Source organism: Tiliqua scincoides, chromosome 2 (assembly GCF_035046505.1).
Source record: "Tiliqua scincoides isolate rTilSci1 chromosome 2, rTilSci1.hap2, whole genome shotgun sequence".
Taxonomy (NCBI): Eukaryota; Metazoa; Chordata; class Lepidosauria; order Squamata; family Scincidae; genus Tiliqua; species Tiliqua scincoides.
Window position 1 is genome coordinate 47,053,466 of NC_089822.1, and position 21,250 is coordinate 47,074,715.

At 40.6% G+C, this 21,250-nt stretch overlaps 1 protein-coding gene across 2 annotated transcripts in view; it reads right to left on the reverse strand.

Annotated features, from left to right (window-relative positions):
• The window catches only part of EFNA5 (ephrin A5), a 250,262-nt gene that overhangs the window by 29,210 nt on the left and 199,802 nt on the right, over window positions 1-21,250 (reverse strand). The window lies entirely within an intron of this gene.

Here is a 21,250-nt window from a genome sequence, read left to right on the forward strand (position 1 = left end):
TGCTGTTTAACATCTGTGATGCAGCAGTGGCAGTGAAGGAAAGGCCAGCCTTGCTTTGTACAAGGCCTTTTATAGGCCTTGATCTATTACAAGACCTTCATTCATTCATATAAGTTCATCTTTAATATATTCATTTATGTAAATTTATTCAAATTTTAAACGCAAATTAATTCTTTTTTCCCCAGCCCCCAATGCAGTGTCAGAGAGATGATGTGGCCCTCCTGCCAAAAACTTTGGACACCCCTGCTCTACAACACATCAGAGCAAGATTGAAAGAAAGGAGTACAGTTTCAGATCCAATTTTGGCGGGAAACTGGGAAGAAAATATGTTTTTTCATGCTGCAGGTGCATGGATGGGAGAAGTATGTGGCGAGGGGGTAGAATAGATTTTTCTGGATTGGCTTGACCAATTTCTCTATTCTGAGGGGAAGAACTTGATCATTTTGGCTACCACAAGATGTAATGATGGCTGGTAGCTTCGATAGCTTTTAAAAGGGTTTACACAAATTCCAGTTGACTAGAAGCTTCAGTCGTTTGACATCCAACAAAATTCTGACAATTCAACAAAGGGGCATCCCACGATGTATAGATTTGTAACTCTATGCTCGATTGCAGGTGAATCGCTAGTAACCATTTCCAGTTGCTGGGGAGCAACACTGAGAAGGTGCTGTTGCCCTCATGTCCTGCTCAAGGGCAGGCATCTGTTTGGTCACTGTGGGAAACAGGATGTTGGAGAATGGACCTTTGGCCTGAGTCAGGAAGGCTTTTATTAAAAATATTATTATTATTAATTCCTTCCTTGGCTTGCCTTATTGTGAATTTGCAGTACATTTGCCAATGTTTTTGCCCTCTCATTTTCTTTATTTGTGTAAAACTATTTCCTAGTTTCTTTTACTGTACTCTCTAACTACATGGGCATCCTCTGGGAGAAACTATTTCTACAATGTATTTCCTTCTGTGCTTACTTAAGAAATATATTTAATAATCTTTGCATTAAGAAATAGTCATTTAAAAAAAATTATGTCTCTTTGATCTATTTGAATAACAATTTTTGAACATGTGTACCATTTTCAGAATTTTATTTAAAAAGCAGTTCTCTGCAATTCATATCTCATAGGCCAGTCTGCACACATCTCTGGGCACACACAAGGCATATAGGTACTTAAGAACAATCTTGTTACAAAGTCTAGCAAGAGAATTCTACATATATCAAAGGAATCCCAGATTTCCAATTCTTTCAGTATGATTGGTGGGGGGGGGGGCATTGTCTGTTTTTTCCCATCTTTATGTCTACCACTGAGAATCCTCAGCAAGGCATCAGGATAGAATGACTAGTGTGGACAAGGGCAAACTCCTCCCTTTTCTGTTTGTGACATAATAAAAGCAGTCCCAATTTTGCAGATGAACTGCTACAGGAAGAATACAAGGGCAACTGAGTTGCAGGAAAATAGCAGGTCTGAAATGCTCCTTTCTGTGAAGCTGAAGTGACCATGTTCACATCTTTTTATTCTGAAGTTTTAAAAAAAAGATTATTACTCTGGGAAAGTCAGCCCTCCTGTAAGCGAGCTCCTTTGTTATGAATATGGAAAAGATGGAGCCAAATCTATTCGCTCTGTAGGAACAAAAACACTTACAACCTAGCTCTTCTATTAAAGACTCTACTTAGCTCCTTTATACCACTAGCTTTTTGTACACTGCTGTGAGGTTTTGACTTCACAGAAAAAGGGACTTCATAAAAGCAATAGCTCTTACTCTTAAACCAAAGTGGCCTAAGAACTACAGAATACGAATACAGAGTTTAACCCACATGGCTCCTTGGAGATATGCAAATATTCAATTACTACTACTTTTTTTAAGCAAGAGGAAAGATTCTGTAAAGCAAAGTAATATCCCATGCATGGTACAGACTTTTACCAAGGATAGTAAATCATGTAGGTCAGAACACACCACCCAGATTAATAAAAGGTCAAGAAAAAGCTTCATGGTTGAAAGCCAGGAAACAAAGATTTAATTTGTGCATATGAGGATACAACAATACTGTAGCTCTTGAGAGAAATTCCTATCAGACTCTCAAATAGCATTTTGAACAATGCAAGTAAAATCTTCAATTAGGTTCCCGTCATGCATACATAAAACAATGGTTTATTGGATTACTTCAAAGGACTGCATTTTTCACCTATGAGCACGTATGTTGACTAAGCTCTTGAATGCAAGATTATGCTTATTCAATTAACACATTGAAAGTAAGCTGCTAAAACTCAACACATGCACCTATTTTATGCCTCCATATGGTAGGCCTAGAGATGCTAGAATTGATACTGCCAATGACTGAAATATCTTGAAGCCAAAACACGTGTTTGTAAATAAAAAAACGACACATTTGCAGATCCCTCAACAGTCATGCAAAATCTTGACAACAGTTTGTACAGCAGATAGAACAAAATAGTGACCTTCTTTACTGACTACATTTATTATGTTGATACATTTACCGTCTGTCAGTCTTCTTGAAAATAATTGAAAAAGGATTTCAGGGGCAGGGTGCTTTGATTTTGACTAGATCAAGACTTCAGGCAAATTTCCCCCTACCAGGGAAAGCACAGCTTGCCTGAAGTCACAACCTTTGTTGGCAGACGGGAAGTGGCCTTGAAACAGATCACAAAGCAGATGTTTAATGTCAAATCAGAGTCTAGGGATACACAGGCTACTGCAAATAAAACTCTTCTCCTGTCTGCTTAGTCTTCCCAATTCCCTGCCATGTGAAATATGAACTTGCCAACAAATGGCCAGTGTGCTATGCAACACAGCAGGCAGAGCGAATGCCACAGCTGCATCAAGGACTGGAAAATTCCATTTATTTCACAACATTTTCATTACCCTTCTTTGCAGCTTTAGATACAACTACTGTATAATGCATGCATAATGGACAGTGAAGAGGACTGATCATCACATAAAAGTAAAAACCAAACAACACAAAAACCACTAGCTTTTTTTGCTGCTTGCTGTTAACCTGGTCAAAGACTGCATCCACTAGGACTGAATTATTCAGACTATAATACACTACGCAAATTAATGAAGTGCTGTTTCCCCAAGTATTAATCCTACTGGAATGCACGACCACATGTGCATGCAAAAAGCTGGACCAATTTAATATAATGGCCAGACCATTATATTCAAGACATGAGGCAATTCACCATTGAAGTCATGCTCTGGATGAAGACAATTCATCCAGATGTGAGGGAACTTGGTTGTGGTTGCTCGGTGGAAAGGAAAGGACTTCTGACTGTTCAAAAATGTATACTGTTATGCACAAATTTATGCAGTTAATCAGATATTCTAGTTTTGAATGGGACAAAGAATACTAAAGGGCAATAACACAGCAGTACTATATTCTACATGCCATCTTTCATTTCTCCTCACTTGCCTGCCCTGGGTTTGGTATGCGAGTAGCTGTCATGCAAGATATTAGAGAATTATTATACGACTACTCAGATCTCACAACTTTAAATACAAAAACCAAAAATAGGGAAGCATCTTAGCTCAGGGGTAGAGCACCATCATGCATGCTGAAGGACATTGACATATCCAGATAGGGCTGTGAAATAGATGTCAAGCTCAGGAGAAGTACTACTGAATGCAGTGTAGACAACACTGACTTCAACAAACCAATAATCCGATTCAGGATAATGCAGCTTCCTATATTTACTAGGAACTTGAGGTTTGCAGAAAAATAGATTTTGGGTACCTGAACTTGGCGAATGAGAATACAGGAAAGAACTGTCTCTCTTCTAAGTGAACACAGCTTTCTGAATCACTACAAAGGTATCATTAGCAGAAATCAGACGCTCTTAGCATTGAATTTGGATTACTTGGGCACAGAAGTTTATTTAGTAGAGTGCATGCAATCTAGGAGTTGCACCTTCAACTCTGTAACACCAGTTGTCCAATTTCTCCATCTAGTGCAGGCAGCCCTGTAAGAAAAGAGGATATGCACCCTGCATTTGGTATAATCCAGATCAGAGCAGGTTAAGTGTAAATAGGAAGAGTGGAACTTTACTAAGCACCATGTGGTATGCAATGGCACTGAACAAGAGTGGACTACTAGTACTTTGGCAAACTAAAAGTGTCCATTCAATCTGCAGGGGTCTCTTCAGTAAAAGCAACACTTATAACACCAGGGTGCTTGAATAGAATGCAAGGGTAAATTCAGATAATGAAGATGGGCAAGATCTTTGGAGCAAGAACAGACTAGATACAAATATCTGAGGAGTGTTGTCTTTTGTTTGTCTGACACAAACCTGTTTACAGTGAATGAAAGTTGCACAGCAGTCCTCAATGGATTACTTTCCATCTTTTATATAACAGTACTGCAGTGACTCATTCATGACTTTAACAAAATACAATAAGTCAGAGAGAGGCATATTTTTCAAAACTTGGATGAGCAGTACTTACAATTGAGACCTTTTCCCCTGTATAAAGAGGACCTGAAGACCACTGTATGCTTTATTTACACCACAGGAAGGCCATGGAGAAAAATCTCATCCAAGTAGTGAATGAATCATACCTCAGAGGTAACATTTGCAACAGGGATCATCAGCACCACAAAGGATGCCAGGGCCAACTGTCAAGATAGAGACACTCAACATGATGCTGACAATAGTCCTTGTGGTGAGTGCTTCTCAACACTGTGGCCACAACAGGGATCTCTTACCACAGAAATGCCGTTTTCAGCAGCAGCATCATGGCATGCATAACATTCACTGAATGTTTTGTTACTTTCTACTCTCCCCCCAGTTAAAAACAAAACAAAAACCAACTGGTGGAGTTATTTTAAAAAGGGGGGAGGTGCCATGCAGGTAAGGGATGGATTTATTACTCAGTCAATTCATCAATGGGTTGACTCCCATTGAGTTTGGTAGGCCAAAGTAAATTGATCTGGGACATAGTTCATGGTGATGAGTAATTTTTTTGATTCTATGGGCTCCAGGATCACACCTGCATTGAAATATGTGTTGTGTTTCAATACATTTATATTCCCTGCAATTTTTTTTTTAATCTGGCATCTCAATCTTAACGAAAGGCAGACATGCCAGATGAATGTTCATAAAAGAATCCTGCGAACTCCCCCCACCCCCATGTTTCATTTATTGTTACGTGAGCTCTGTGAGTAATGAGAGGCTCCACAGGCAGCGCTGACCAAATTTTGGCTTCCCTTGGAGAAATGATTACTGAAGACTTATGGGGTCTTTGCAATATCTGCTTTACTTACGAATGTGGAGTCAGAACATTCATTGGAAATACAAATAGCAGAGCAGTTCTACAAACAATAACTGGTTATATCAGTTCTATATACAGACACTGAGTAGACACCCTATCAGGTGCTGACTCCCAACTCTCAATTTCTGTTGCAGAACCTTTGTCTCTCTCTTTCACTGAGCTGCCAGAAAACTGCAGCCTCCTTTTACACAGATGGGGAAGGGAATCAGTCACTGTACACTCACACCTCAGTCTTTTCTCTAAGCTGAAGGATATCTATGGTCTTAAAAAACACTTATGGTGTCTTCCATTCTTTTAGGGAAGTCTTCCATTAAAGAAGCATCCAGGGGTCATTAACACCTCATTCAGTGTTACTAGCCAGTAATCTGTTTGACAAAAATGTTGGCCAACTGGTAACAATTATCTAATTCTGTTACAATATAAAGAAGATCCTGGGGAAATGAGGATGGGGAGGAACAGGAAGAATTAAGCAATACGCTGACCAGGCAGAACACTGAAATTTGATACACACATAGATCAATTCATGCAGTTCACTAGAAAAATTTGAAACTAGGATTTTTTTTTAAGCTTCATACCCCAAAACATGGGGTGTTTCATACCTGGGGTATGTTTATCTCATTATAGAAAGCATACAGCAAACCAATCTGTACATTGGATGGTAAGTTGGAGAGAATGGAAGTTCTATTGGCTCTACAAACTTGGATTTGGGGAATGAGAGGCTTCTAGGAGTAGCTAAGAAGGAACTATGCTTGTGGGATTCTAACTTCACCACACAGTATTATATATGACGGTAATTGCACCACACTCCCTCACCAACTGTTGGGCACATAGGAAGAGTTAAGAGCATTTCTAAATTACCTGGAAAGCTAGAATCAAATACACAGTAATTCAAGTCATCTAACAGCTATGACATCTTTGAGGTGACTTTTACTCAAAACGGCACCTCAAAGTTTATCCCAGAATAGTTAAGGTGCTTGCAAATCACCCAGAAAATTGAAGCCTGGTACACATATAGCTCAATGTGCCCTGATTACTGGAAAAATCTGTTAACGGGACATTTGTACGGCTGACTTATTGTTGAATTTTAAGTGTCATTACCCACCTGATTCTACTGAGATAGGCAAGATGAAAACTACAAAAACAATAAATAGCAAAACAGAACCGAATGATCTGAACAGATGCACTCAAAATTTCTTACATAAACAGGATTGCTCTGTGTTTCACAGTTCCTTAAAAGGCTGCTGTGCCATTTCAAAATTGAAGTCTATATTCCAACACTCTCTCCACAAAGGGTGTTTAAAAATAGAACACAATAGATATTTCACTTCTATTCACATTAGACAGCTCAGCAGACCTTCCTTGACTATCACCAAATTCATCTACTACCTGATAGCAATCGAGAGAGACTAAACCTCGTCACTGGATTTTGAAGTGCTCTGTGAAAGAGAAACCTCCCAGTTACAGAGCTTCTATGTTTTATGCTGAATAGGATTCTTCTTTTACAGCCCTGATAACAGGCATACCAGGTCTCTCCAGGGAATTACACTACCATGGCAGATTTTTATCATGCCCTTTTCTTGTGAAATATTTCACAGAAAATAATTGGAACTTAATGATCCTTCAGAGGAATCACTAGTCAAGGAAAAAATGAAATAATACTGAAGAATGTCATGTTTGAGACTGCTTTTTTCATTTGGCAGAATCATCAAATGTCCAGTGGGAACTGTCAAAGCCATGGATCAATTAATTTCCTAACCTATTCATAATGAGCTTCCCTCCCACCCCTTGTTTGTATCTTTCTGTAGCAAGCAGTTTGTTTTTTATGGGTTTGATTTGATAGACTCTCTTTATCCTTTGAAAACTTTTCCATTTTTCGAAAAACAGAAAACATGTTTGGGAGGAGGAGAGAAACATGAATTAGAATTAAACATACCAGTAATGGTCTGTTCCTTAATCCAATGGAACACCAGTGATAAACCTCTGAAGTTTATATGTGGGTAAATTGATTTTTGCCATAAATACATTTGCAAGAGTGAAGGTCATATTGACAATGCCCAGCATTGCTCTTAGGACCACTTGTATTCATTCTGACTTTTCTCTTATCATTCTCATCAGCTCCACACATTCTTTCCCATTATTCATGGATCACTCATACAGTATTCTACAGAATTGCCTGCAGAGGCACAGAATATTAAATGGTTTCTGATGGTTCTTTCTAAGGACTGAAGAGCTGGTCTCTAAAACATTCTTAGGAATAGAAGAGAAAAAATATACTGTACTGTAATCCTGCATTACGGACATGAAGTCAGTCAAAGAACAGTTGGAGACTCCATATTATCTTCTGAAAATTTAGGCTCTCCCTTTCCTTGGTCCCTCTAGTCCAGGGGTGTCAAACATAAGGCCCAGGGGCCGAATGCAGCCCCCAGAAGCTTTTTATCCTGCCCTCAGGCTCTCAGCTGCTGAGCAGTGCCGAGGTGTTACTGCTGAAACAGCAGCCCACATGAAAATTGGGCTCTCCCATATCTTGAAACATGATCAAATTTGTGTGTTTTCTCTTCTGTCATTTGCAGTTAATGAGAACAAAGTGCTGATTTCTGACCATCAGCTGCTTAATGACATAACTTTCTGGTTAATGACGTCACTTCCGGCCCTCAGCAGGCATCCTGAATGCTAACTTCAGCCAGACACCCCTGCTCTATCCCATCAATCACCTAATTCTCAGACACCCTCCCATTCCCCTGCCTCCATTGTTACCAACAGTGTACAGTCTTGCGACTTGTAGGCTTCTGTGAAATTTTCCTACAACCTCTAATCCTATCCCTCCCACTCTCACTACCATTTCCTGTATCCTGCCCCCTCCCCCAGGTCCTAATTCTTAACCAGCTGTCATCTTGCAATTAATCTCCCAGTTTTCCACATTGTCTTCTGCTTACTGCCTACAGCCCATCCTATTGTTGATTCTAATTGTTTAATTTTCCTACAATACTGAAAACTGGAGCTTTATTCTTCCTAGAAGTCTGACCTGGAGTTCTCTTCCTCTACTGCAGTGGTTCTCAAACTGGTGGGTCATGACCCACCAGTTTGTGTAACACTTCCCCCGTCCCTTTAAGGGACGCTTAATCAAAGCGGGAGCAAAGCACTTCCGTTTTGCAGCAGGTGCTTTCCGCCTGCTTTGATTGCAGATTCCAAGCATCAGGGAGTGCTGTGGAGGGCTGCGCAGGGCTCCCCACACCTCCTGCAGCCTGCTGCAAGCCTACATTGTAAAAAGTGCAATGTACCCCCCTCGCCCCCCCCTTAGCTCCTCTCCCGCAAGAACTTACTGAGGGAGCAACGTTCCCTCAAAGTTTGAGAACCACTGCTCTAGTGCTCTGGTTAGAAAACAATTTTTACAGGGACCCTCATTTCAACTGAGCAAGGGCTTGAGGCCCAGCAACATTGGTTCTACCCAATGACACACACACACACACACACGCGCGCGCGCGCGCACGCGCACACACACACACACACGCGCGCGCGCGCGCACACACACACACACACACACACACGGGAGGAGGGAGGGCATTTTACCCATTCACCTAAGTGTGAGCAAAGAGTCCTTTGTCTGTTTTTCAGATGGACTATTTTGTTTCAGGGATTCCTACCATAGTGTTCAGTTGCAATCACTCAGGATAGCTTTAGGAGTCACAAGCTTCTTATTTTTGCTCCTCCTGTGTAATACACAAAGCAATGAGATGTATATGAAGCTCACATAACATCTTGTGGTGGTAGTATCCTTTCACTTTAAATAGCACTCAGGAAACATAACACAGTTTTTCTTTTTGCAATATGCAAAACAATTACATAGGCCTACAAAATTAAGGGTCAGAAAAGTTTTTCCCAAACTTTATGGTGGTTTGATATGAATTTGGGGTGCCAATTCCAAAAATGGCAACTGTTTTGCCCTATCATGCCTATTTTTGTTATTTGATTTTTCTCTGTAAACTGCTTTGTGAACATTTAGTTGAAAAGCGGTATATAAATACTGTTGTTATTATTATTATTATTATTATTTTGGAGACATAGTATAGCCTCATTAGTGAATGGTTCAAGCAGCTTCCTCATGAGGAAGCCATGGTGTAGGCTTGGTGTAGGCTAACATTGGCTAGAACAGCAGACAGAAATGTTGGTGCTGTTATCTAGAACAGGGGTGTCCAAAGTTTTTGGCAGGAGGGCCACATCATCTCTCTGACACTGTGTCAGGGGCTGGGGGAAAAAGAATTAATTTAAATTTCAATTAATTTAAATTTCTAATATTAATATTAATAATAATACATAAATGAATATATTAGAGATGGAACATATGAATGAATGAAGGTCTTGCAAAAGCTCAAGGCCTATAAAAGTCCTTGCACAAAGCAAGGTCAGCCTTTCCTTTGCTGCCACTGCTGCATCACAGATGTGAAAAAGCAAGCAGTGGAGGGAGCCCTCATCTCACAGCTCATGTGAGACGTCGAACAGTTGGCCGTCACACTGAAAGCAGTTGCATCAGGCCAGCGTGGGCTCCAGCAAGTCTCTGAAGGGCCAGAGGCTCACTGGAGACTGGGGCTCCCTGAGGTCCAGACTGAGAATCCTCAAGGGCCGCAAGTGGCCCCAGGGATGGAGTTTGGGCACCCCTGATCTAGAAGGTGAACCTACTGATTAAAAAATCCAAGGGAATGTGATTCTGGTTTTGTTTTAGTCTCTCTGCATTGTCAGGTCACTGGCCTTTGCGCTTACAAGGAATTCAAGTCAGCCTGTGTATCCATTCCCATTTGACATATTCCTGTGGTGATATACTGTATTGAAGAAGAACGTATAGTACAATACATTCTTCCTCAAATGAACTGCTGCAACTGTTAATCTTTATCTAAGCATCTGTAATAACTGGTTTGTTCCCTGTGGCAGTGCAAAGGGGAAAATGCATTCCAGAAAGCACTTTGGTAACCAATCTGCATTTTAATAAAACTTAGAGAAACTTTCATGATTAATATAAATTACTAATTTCACTTTTATGTCTACATGTAACAAAGAATAATTTATACAAAGAATAATTTATACAGTTTTGCTTGAACTGCTATGTAGTATTTCAAAGTGGGAATGTTTTCAATGCACTATCACAAGGCTGCAGAGTTCTCTGGCTTAATTTAAATGTGGCACCAGAAAGTTACCCATTTATGCACTTGGGTCCATGTCTAAAACTGAGCTACCAGCAGTGGCATAGCTAAGGCATCCAGTAGCCAGGAGCAAAAAAATTTGCAGCCCCCCTCCCCCCGGCGTGGCTTTAGAAGGCCACTTTTTCGCCTTGGGTCTGCTGGTTGACAGACCCTCAGGCAATGAACCCCCCTTCCCCACACCACTGGCTACTGGCATCTGTGCTTCCAACATTAGTAGGATATACTTCTTGGTCACAGATTGCTAGAATGCTTATGTTGCATAGTGGCATAGACTATGCATGATATCAAACACAAAATGCTGCTTAAAGTAAGACTGCACCTTTTTAAAAACACAGCTGGTGTCTTGTTAACTGGTGTCAACTGGGCCACCTATAACTGAGATGGATAAAAACTGTTTATAAACCCACAGCTGCAGAGTTGTCCTCGCTCCTCAACAATATGTTCTATAGACTTTTACCATCCAGTTTATCAATGGAAATTTCCACACATGACAAAATCTGCTCTAAACAAAATCAATAAGGAGTCTTGGAGGGTGGATTCTTTGAAGTTTAAGTCTAGCTACAGTGTTGAAGTTTTGTAGGTGAGAGTGAAGGTCACCATAATTCAGTCATATTCCATCAAGTGTTCAACGTATGTTTGCACACTTGGTGAACTCAGGAATTTCTTACACAGCTACAAACCTTGTTAGTTTGTGCAGCATGACAATTTAGGGAACTGAACAGTAGTTTCACAATAAGAGATATTAACATGCAGAATATATAAACTAGCTGAACCACGATAGTCTAAGGAGTTAGATGACTAACGTATTACTGACAGCGGCAGTTGAGCATACACATTTAGTTCAAAATGTCAGTAACATGTTATTTCCATTTCACCTGCTGTCTACTTCATAGTACATGATGCATACAAGCAGTATAGCAGGTAATTCAATTAGTTCGTTCGTTCAGAACTGAACTGCCTCAGTGCTTCAGACAGTTCTTTCAGACAGTAATAGCAAAACACAACACTATCTATCCACTTCTAAACATTCATCAAAAGAAAGTCTAGTTTGGGTTTGCTAAATGCTACACAAGATTCTTCCAAGGTATGCCTAACAAAATACTACTACTCACATTTTAAATACACTTTATAGGAAAAGTGTAGGACCAAAACAATACAATAATTCTAATCGGCTCTAACCACTCAGCAGAAAAAGGTACTTTAGTTTAAAATTTTACTTAAAACCTAGCTAGGTGGATAAAAAAAGGCACTAATTATTATTCAGACACAAGGTGCAAGTTAAGTCATGCCTTAAGCTGCATGTCACGTACTGACATGCAACTTAGTCATGGCTTAACTCCCATGTAGGCAACCTTCAGTCTCGAAAGACTATGGTATCGCGCTCTGAATGGTGGTTCTGGAACAGAGTCTAGTGTGACTGAAAAGGCGTCTGTTTCAGCAGTGCATACATACATGCTAGGGATTCCAGCACGTTCCAGGACTGTGTTGTTTGGAACTTTGTCCTGCCAGGTGATGCCGAGAATGGGCTTAACTTCCATGCTATTCCAAAAGTAAAAATGGTTTACAATGTCATCTACTGTGGTTGCATAAATTAGAGGAAGAGCAGTAGGGCGCTGGTGGAACACAAACTGTGCACATAGTGAAAACTTATGTGAGAACTACACAAGAATGCATTACATACAGTACCATAACTTAACCACGCCTAATTTTCAAACATTTTAAAGAATGAGGGAATTTGTACTGGCATGTCTACTCAGAAATAAGCCTAAATATGTTCAATGGGGCTTCCTCCCAGAAACATGTACGTAGAATTGCAATCTTAATTTTAACTTACAAAAAAGTTGCTTTTTAAAAAATTTTTTAGGATATAACTAAGCAGAGATAAAAGTATACATATTTTGCCAACATTTGTATAATATTCTATCAGTATTCTAAGCTTAATAGTTAACATGGATGCAGTGTTTGGTCAGTACAGTCAGCCCACTCTTACATGAAGCTTATGTTCCAAGGTCAGCATATAAAGCCAAAATCGGGTATAGTTGAAACCCTCTTAAAGGCAACAAATACTTATGAGAGACACGCGGGAACCTGAAGAACAGCAGCTTCATTCTTCTGTTTCAGTCTTGCTCTGGGGCATACAAAGAATAAGTGGAATTTCTCTGTCTTAGGTGGGGGACGAGTGTGAAAATGTGGATTTGTGTGAATCTATCACACGTAAGATGCAGGTCAACTGCATTCTGTGTATGTCCTTCCATTCCATTTTCACAGATATACTGAAGAGAAATATTATGGATATTTACGAGTAATTTAACAAATGGGAAAATTCTGTTAAATCCTAAATGACCACTAAATGGTCAAGGTTTCCACTCCATTACTGATGCTACACTATTACAGATGACAACTGTTAATCTCTAATTTCTAAACTTTGTTGTGTATTCTGATTCTCATACAGTTTTGCACTGTAGTAGCAGCTGCCTCCTCTTTCCATTCCCAACATTTCAAAATGGCCAAGAGGAGAAGGAAGTGTGGAAAAGAGAATGAGTGGTTCTTCCAGAAGACACTGTAGACCAGTGGTCGGGGAACAGGGGTAAATTACCCCAAATGGGGTAAAAGTGAAAATCTGGGGGTAATGAGGAGGTAGCGGAGGGAGTCAGTGCACCCGCTCTCCACCCGCTCCAGGGGGCCGGCAGCGGGCTGGTGCGCTGTGTGCACACCGCCCGCTGCCCTGCTCCCTTCCGCTCACCTTCAGATGCGGTGAGCGGAAGGGAGCAGGCGATACACTCAGGCTGTATCCACAGCCTGCGTGTATCGCAGCCGCCCGCTCTCTCCGCTCTGTGCGGGAGACTGGAGCTGCCCGGCGCTGTAGTGATGATGTCATCACACAGCGCCGGGCCGTCAGTGTCTCCCGCCGAGCAGACAGAGCGGGAGGAAGAAGAAAAGCCGCGCCGACCGACGTGGGATCGAGGTAAGGTGAGTATTGTTTATTTATTTTTATTGGGGGCATCGTTGGGCTACCTATACTGGGGGGATCACCGGGCTACTAACTACCTATACTGGGGGGTCATCTGGCTACTGACTACCTATACTGGGGGGTCATCTGGCTACTGACTACCTATACTGGGGGGTCATCTGGCTACTGACTACCTATACTGAGGCATCACTTGGCTACTGGCTACCTATACTGGGGCAGCTACACCTCTGTATGGGGGATTCTGTTGTATGCAAATCAAGGGGGTAACGTCTGCGTTTATAAATTTTTTGGGGGGTAAGAGGTAAAAAAGTTCCCTGACCCCTGCTGTAGACACTCACTCATTGTTCTTCTTGCCACACTTAACATCCTTTTCTCTCTGCCATTTTGAATTCTCAGGAGCAGGAAGAGGAAGCAATCACCACATGGGAACAGAGGTAAGGGCAGGTAAGGGGTTATATCTGCATACAGCTAACTGCAGTGGTTGCTTGAGGCAACCACTTCACCTGACACATGGAAAGGCCACTCCTGAAGATCAGTTTTTGGAACCACCAGTTGATGTTCATTTTTGAGAAAGAGAATCCAGTATCCACAGTTCCACTTATCTTGTAGGTTTCTGATTGATCCTGCACAGCCTCCAATGAAAACACAGGTGATGGAAAGATAGCTAATTGTCTCAAGCCCTGAGGCTATTCAAAAATCAGATAGCTGCTAACTGCCCTGCAGATGGCTTGGCTCCTACAATTTGCAAGCTTGTATAAATATAGGGAGATTAATGTTTGAACATCTTTTTTTCTGATTTTTTTTTCCCAAGTCCATCAATGACATGTGGTGGAGGCAGGTTGGGTAACACAACTAAGCCCCTTGAGCTGTGAGGCTGTTCATAAGGGCTGCCACATTAGAAGAAATGGATTGTGTTTATGTTTTTTTGTTTTTTGCAAATAAACACATAAATAATTAATTGCAAATAAATATATTATTTCTTTCTAGAACACCTTTTTTAAAAGTCTCATAAAACTAGGTGGGTCCCAAGAGAGCAGTGGCTCCCAAACTGTGAGCTGCGGCTCCCTAAGGAGCTGCAGAAACCAGACAGGAGATCAGTGGATTTCTTGCAAAAACCTCACTGCCCTATAGGATTGTAGCTCTAAAGGGGAGTCACGTCCAATGGTCCAGTAGGTTAAGGGAGCTGCTTGTTGAAAAAGTTTGGAAATCACTGTGACAGAGTATCATTTTAAAAAGTGGGTCACTGGAGAGAACCAATGGATTGTTGAATAGCACAGGAGAGATTTAGGTTCAAATCTTTGTTCAACCACCAAGCTCACTGGTGGATACTGAGAAGCCTATCCTGTCTCACAGGATTATTGTGAGAATAAGTGTGAGATAAAAGAAAAACAAATAAAAAGTTATCTAATGCAGTGACTTCCATATCTTTGCAGTACGGATGCTATAAGTCTGGTTTTGTCTCGGTTTCAGAGTTTAAAAGATATTACATTAATTCCTAACCCTATTTGCTGCATATTCTACATTTCTGATGTTGGTGTTAAGTAGCTAAATTTATTGTGAATTCTATCATTATCATCATCATCATCATCATCATTAACAACATCAACTGTATTTATATACCACTTTTCAACAAAAAGTTCACAAAGCAGTTTACAGAGAAAATCAAATAACTAAATGGTTTCCTGTCCCAAAAGGTCTCACAATATAAAAGATGCAAAAGAACACCAGCAGACAGCCACTAAAAAGATGGTGTGAGGAGGGCCAGTTACTCTCCAACTGCTAAAAAAAAAAAAAAAAAAAGAGGAGCACCCACTTGAAAAAGTTCCTATTACTCAGTTAGCAGGGGTTCAAACTACATTATGTTTTTAGTTAATAGAAGTTAAACAGAAGCTAGCCCCATGTTAAGATGATCTCAAGCCAACATCAGCTCTAACCAGGCAATGTAAGTATTTCTTAGTACTCGCTTCTCATACTCCACTCTTTGTTAACTCATTGAATCTGCTAGATCACATATAACATGCATTATATCTTCCTATGAGATGGACTGGTCTTCTCATTTTTGATACATACATTGATACATAAGAACATAAGAACAGCCCCACTGGATCAGGCCATAGGCCCATCTAGTCCAGCTTCCTGTATTTCACAGCGGCCCACCAAATGCCCCACATAACAAGAGACCTGCATCCCAGTGCCCTCCCTTGCATTGGCATTCTCACATAGCCCATTTCTAAAATCAGGAGGTTGCAAATACACATCATGGCTTGTAACCCATAATGGATTTTTCCTCTAGAAACTTGTCCAATCCCCTTTTAAAGGCATCCAGGCCAGATGCTGTCACCACATCCTGCGGCAAGGAGTTCCACATGCCGACCACACGCTGAGTAAAGAAATATTCTCTTTTGTGTGTCCTAACCCTCCCAACACTCAATTTTAGTGGATGTCCCCTGGTTCTGGTGTTATGTGAGAGTGTAAAGAGCATCTCTCTATCCACTCTATCCATCCCCTGCATAATTTTGTATGTCTCAATCATGTCCCCCCCTCAGGCGTCTCTTTTCTAGGCTGAAGAGGCCCAAACGCCATAGCCTTTCCTCATAAGGAAGGTGCCCCAGCCCCGTAATCATCTTAGTCGCTCTCTTTTGCACCTTTTCCATTTCCACTATGTCCTTTTTGAGATGCGGCGACCAGAACTGGACACAATACTCCAGGTGTGGCCTTACCATCAATTTGTACAATGGCATTATAGTATTAGCCGTTTTGTTCTCAATACCTTTTCTAATGATCCCAAGCATAGAAATGGCCTTCTTTACTGCCACCGTACATTGGGTCAACACTTTCATCGACCGGTCCACCACCACCCCAAGATCTCTCTCCTGATCTGTCACAGACAGCTCAGAACCCATCAGCCTATATGTGAAGTTTTGATTTTTTGCCCCAATGTGCATGACTTTACACTTACTAACATTCAAACACATCTGCCATTTTGCTGTCCATTCTGCCAGTCTGGAGAGATCCTTCTGGAGCTCCTCACAATCACGTCTTGTCTTCGCCACTTGGAAAAGTTTGGTGTCATCTGCAAACTTTGCCACCTCACTGCTCGTCCCTGTCTCCAGGTCATTTGTGAAGAGGTTGAAAAGCACTGGTCCCAGGACAGATCCTTGGGGCACACCGCTTTTCACCTCTCTCCATTGTGAAAATTGCCCATTGACACCCACTCTCTGTTTCCTGGTCTTCAACCAGGTCTCAATCCAGGAGAGGACCTGTCCTCTAATTCCCTGACTGTGGAGTTTTTTCAGTAGCCTTTGGTGAGGGACCGTGTTGAACGCCTTCTGAAAGTCCAAATATATAATGTCCATGGGTTCTCCCGCATCCACATACCTGTTGACCTTTTCAAAGAATTCTAAAAGGTTTGTGAGGCAAGACTTACCCTTACAGAAGCCATACTAATTCTCCCTCAGCAAGGCCTGTTCGTCTATGTGTTTTGAGATTCTATCTTTGATGAGGCATTCCACCATCTTACCCAGTATAGATGTTAGGCTGACTGGCCTATAGTTTCCTGGGTCCCCCCTCTTTCCCTTTTTAAAGATTGGTATGACATTTGCTATTCTCCAATCCTCTGGAACCGTGGCCGTTTTGAGGGACAAGTTGCATATTTTAGTCAAGAGATCAGCAACTTCATTCTTTAATTTCTTAATAACTTCCATCCTCATTGGCAATGTTTCCAATGTGGCCCACACTCACTCCATGTTTTTTGGTCTAATTTTTTTTAAAAAGGAAAATAAAAACCTTTTTTTTCAAAAAGCAAGCACCAATGGAGCATATTAACAGCAGAAAGAAAATTTCATTCATCCTCCCACAAAGGCCAAGACCTCCTACAATATACTTATGAGACAGTTTTCAAAGATGCAGATTCACAGCACAGCCCACCTCTTTTTATATTCCCCCTTTCAGTGTGTTAACGATACTTGAATTTTTGAAAAGCAGGAATCTACCTAATCTTTTTTCACTGTATTACAATATATGACAGGCATTTAGGAAAAAAAAATATGAGAACCCTCAAGCCACAGAGACTAGCATGTCCTCACTTTCTACTTCTATTTTCTTATGCAGATACTCCTTCTGTACCAAATTATACAACAGTTTTTAAACATTCCCTTTGTAAGTTTTAGGAATGCTACTGACATCAAAATCTACTAGATGATGGTGCTTGTTCCAAACTTTTCTTTTACAAAACCAGTACTTAATTCTTCTAATAGCAACCAGTTCTTTAATCTACACACTAGATTAAGCACAAATTCCCTTTTAAAGGTCACCTTTCTTGTCTTTTTAATGTTTTACAAAAAATATCAATAATAAAATAAAAACACACATCTATCAAACTCTTCCATTACTCCGATTTCACTCAGAACGTCTAAAGCAATTTGGATGAACCAGCTATCAAAGCCAAGATTCCTCAAGTCACTTGAGTGGCTCGCAGCTGTCAGAATAGCATCCCTTTTTATGCTGATCAGACCTCCACTGAAAAGTTAAAAGGGCACCCAATAATGAAAAAACAAGCAAACCCTGAAGTATCATTTGTAAATTAAAATGTTCTGAATCTGCAAAGTAAACTGTCTCAAATTTCTTGAGTTGGTGTTCAGTCCTGAAGGTCAAATTCAGGCGTTTCTCCATAAGCATAATGGCAGACACAGTTCCTTGAGATCAAGATGACAAGAGCCCCCTGGGTCGAAAGTGTTCCACAAGTTTACAGGAAATGAACATGATCCCAAAGGTAACAGTGGAATAGCTTGTGCTTGTGCTCCTCTTTACTACATCAGGGGCAATGCATACACTTGATACAAATCAAGGTCAAATTAGAGGCAACTGAAGCTGTCCCATGAAGTTGTTATGCACTGCTACTTCAGGGGAGGCCAATCTTAACCAGTGCTGTATCTAGTGCTGGGAAGGAGCAGCCTGGAGGTCTCCTCAGGGTAAGGGGACATTTGACCCCTTACACTGTGTAAAGCCCCAGCCTGCTCAATGGGGCTACTTGGATCTGCACCTGCCAAATGACCAGAATAAGTCAGAGAAGCCCGTGTCAGGCTTTCCAGCTCAGGAGGGGAATTGGATTTGACATGTGTCAGTGCTGCCAATCCTGCCCCCTCCTGGGCCTAGTCCACCCCATCTCTGCCCTCTACCATTATACCCCTCTGCCCCTGCACTGCCCAGAGAGTGCTTATCTACCCCATCATTTGGTCCTTTTGTAACCAACAGAAAGCTGAGAGAACTGCGCAGGCCCTCCCTGCTGGAACTGTTTATTTTGCTGGGTGCTGCAGATCGCTTTTGCAATACTCTAGGCCGGTGCAGCATTTGCTGCGCCTGCATGACTAAAGAATAGGATTGTGCATTCAGTGTATGCCAGTGGTAGAAGATAAAACAGAGTACTTTTGTGACTCTAATACAACATGCCTGAACATTAAATTTTACTGAACGCAAGGCCAAAACGATACTGCTAAATGAACATCATTTCACAGCTAATTTTTTGCTATGTTACCTTTCATTAAATAAAGCTACTCTGGCATAACTCAGTTGAACAGCATAAAGCTCTTGATATTTCAAAGCACTTTTGAACAATTACTTTGATAGAAATCCTTGACAGTTAAGTGATTCTGCTAAATGAATGTTTTAGAACATACAGTGGTTTCTTTCTAGCAAAATACTGAATTTTAATGGCAAATAAAGAAAACTAGTTGTAGCACTGCAGTAAATAAATAATGATAATGCCCCAAATAAAGTTCAATGGGTTTTGTATCTCTATAAGCAAGCTATTAGGTAGCAAGTCCATCCTGAAATTTTTCTTCCTACTTCTCTATATGCCTAGTGGTTTCAGTAAACCAGTACGCACATTTATTGAGCTTTTTCCTAATTCCAAACACCAATAAAAAGTGTTTTACAAATCTGCAGGGCTTTTTAAATGCAGAGCAAACACACATGGCATAAGTGGGAGTTTATTCTTTATCTTAACTTAGTTTTCTTGCTTGATAGAAGAAGCTTTCAAAGTAGTAAAATTGACAGAGAAAAAATGCATAACCTGTTGCTGACTCAGTTATAGGAATATAGTTCCTTAGAGAATGTGAGCCTCCAAGGGTCAAGGGGAATATTTACGTAAGTGAGATCAGTACCACATAATGTAAATTAATTTATTTCACAACTGTATCCACTTGGCTAGGATTCTTTTCATATTTACTCACAGGATATGAACCAGAGTTTAGCGCTGACATTTTTTCACATGAAGGCATCTCAGGAAGTCAGCAGGGAAACAATGTAACTGTTACTGTTCCAATTTATTTTCATTACTCTGGTATGCAGAGAAAGTGGAAAAGGAGGGCAATTGTACACATGCAGAAGATACTACTCCTGTGATGCCTAGTTAATACCTAACTACTTTATTTAAAGTAGAAGAATATATCTTACAGTATCTCAACAACACTGGAATTCCCTTTAACTTTCCTCTTCTCCACTCAGAAATGTGAAGTTTGCAAAATGACACAGAAGAATAGGGACGCTACACATTTGCTGGGATAATGGTTTCATAGAAAGACTAATAGGTACAGACATGAAGGCTATATCTACTGGGATCTTCAGCATATTTAAAAACAACAACTTTTAGTGCCTTCTTTAGCAGCTGAAAACACGGCAGATATTGTTGCCGTAATGCTCAAAACTTATTAGAAAACAAAACACTCAAGGTATACAAGTCAGGTGAAATGAGCTGTTTGGTAAAGTTGTAGCAAAATCATTTTAAGTGTATGTAACAAGGCCCTCACATTGTTTTAGGAACTTCTTCTCAGCCACTGACTCAGCTGTATACAGTTGCAAAACTGCTGCTCTTCTAGAGTTTGTTTCTTCCAGTACCTTGCCTATAGACTACACGAGCATGGAAAAATGCCTCAATGGTGAAGCAGTGCATGATGATCCTTCATAGTAATTTCCTTAGAAACCTGCTCCCACTGCATTCTGTATCCCTCACACGTTCAAAGCAGCTACTTTGACTAAAAAGTATTCTTAGCTTAGTGAAGACTGTCATTTATCTGGGGACGTTATAATGCTTCATAATAATGGACTGTAGTATTTACAGATATAGCATATTTGGGGGTCACAACATTTATCTACTTAAATGTAGATAAATATAAGTAGATTTACTTAAAAGGGTGGCACCAAGGATCTCTCAGCAGTAGGTTGAAGAAATGAAGGTATCTCACTTATCTGAAGTGACCTATTCCTCACTTACCCTAAAAATATTTAGCATTTCAGACTTCAAAACCTCTCTCAAACTCCTGTTCTGGGGACAAATAAGGTAAGACCCAGAATGGTTAAAATTCTTCTCTTTTTCAGGGTGCTTCATAGTACTAAACTATCTTTCCTCAGAAATAAATTCCACTGTGTTCAATAGGTCAGAATCCCAGGTATGATATACACGGGACTGTTGGCACAATCTAGTAAAAAGATGTGGCTACTCAAAAACCTGATCTAAGCTATATGCTTACCACCTGATTATTTCTTTAATCACATGAGGTTTGAGAATTTGTAAAGGTTATCACATGAGATTTTCTTATTGTTCCACCTCAGGAGTTCATCTCAACTCATTCTGTGATTCAGTTCCTTGATAAAATTATTGCAGGACATTGCATCATTAACAGCCCAATCCTATGCAGCGCTCACACAGCAGGGCTGCATGGCCCACACCATATCCAGTGCTGAAAATGAGCAGGCTGGAGGTCTTCCCTAAGTAAGGGACATGGGGGCGATGCCTGTATAGTCCTGTTCTTAAAAT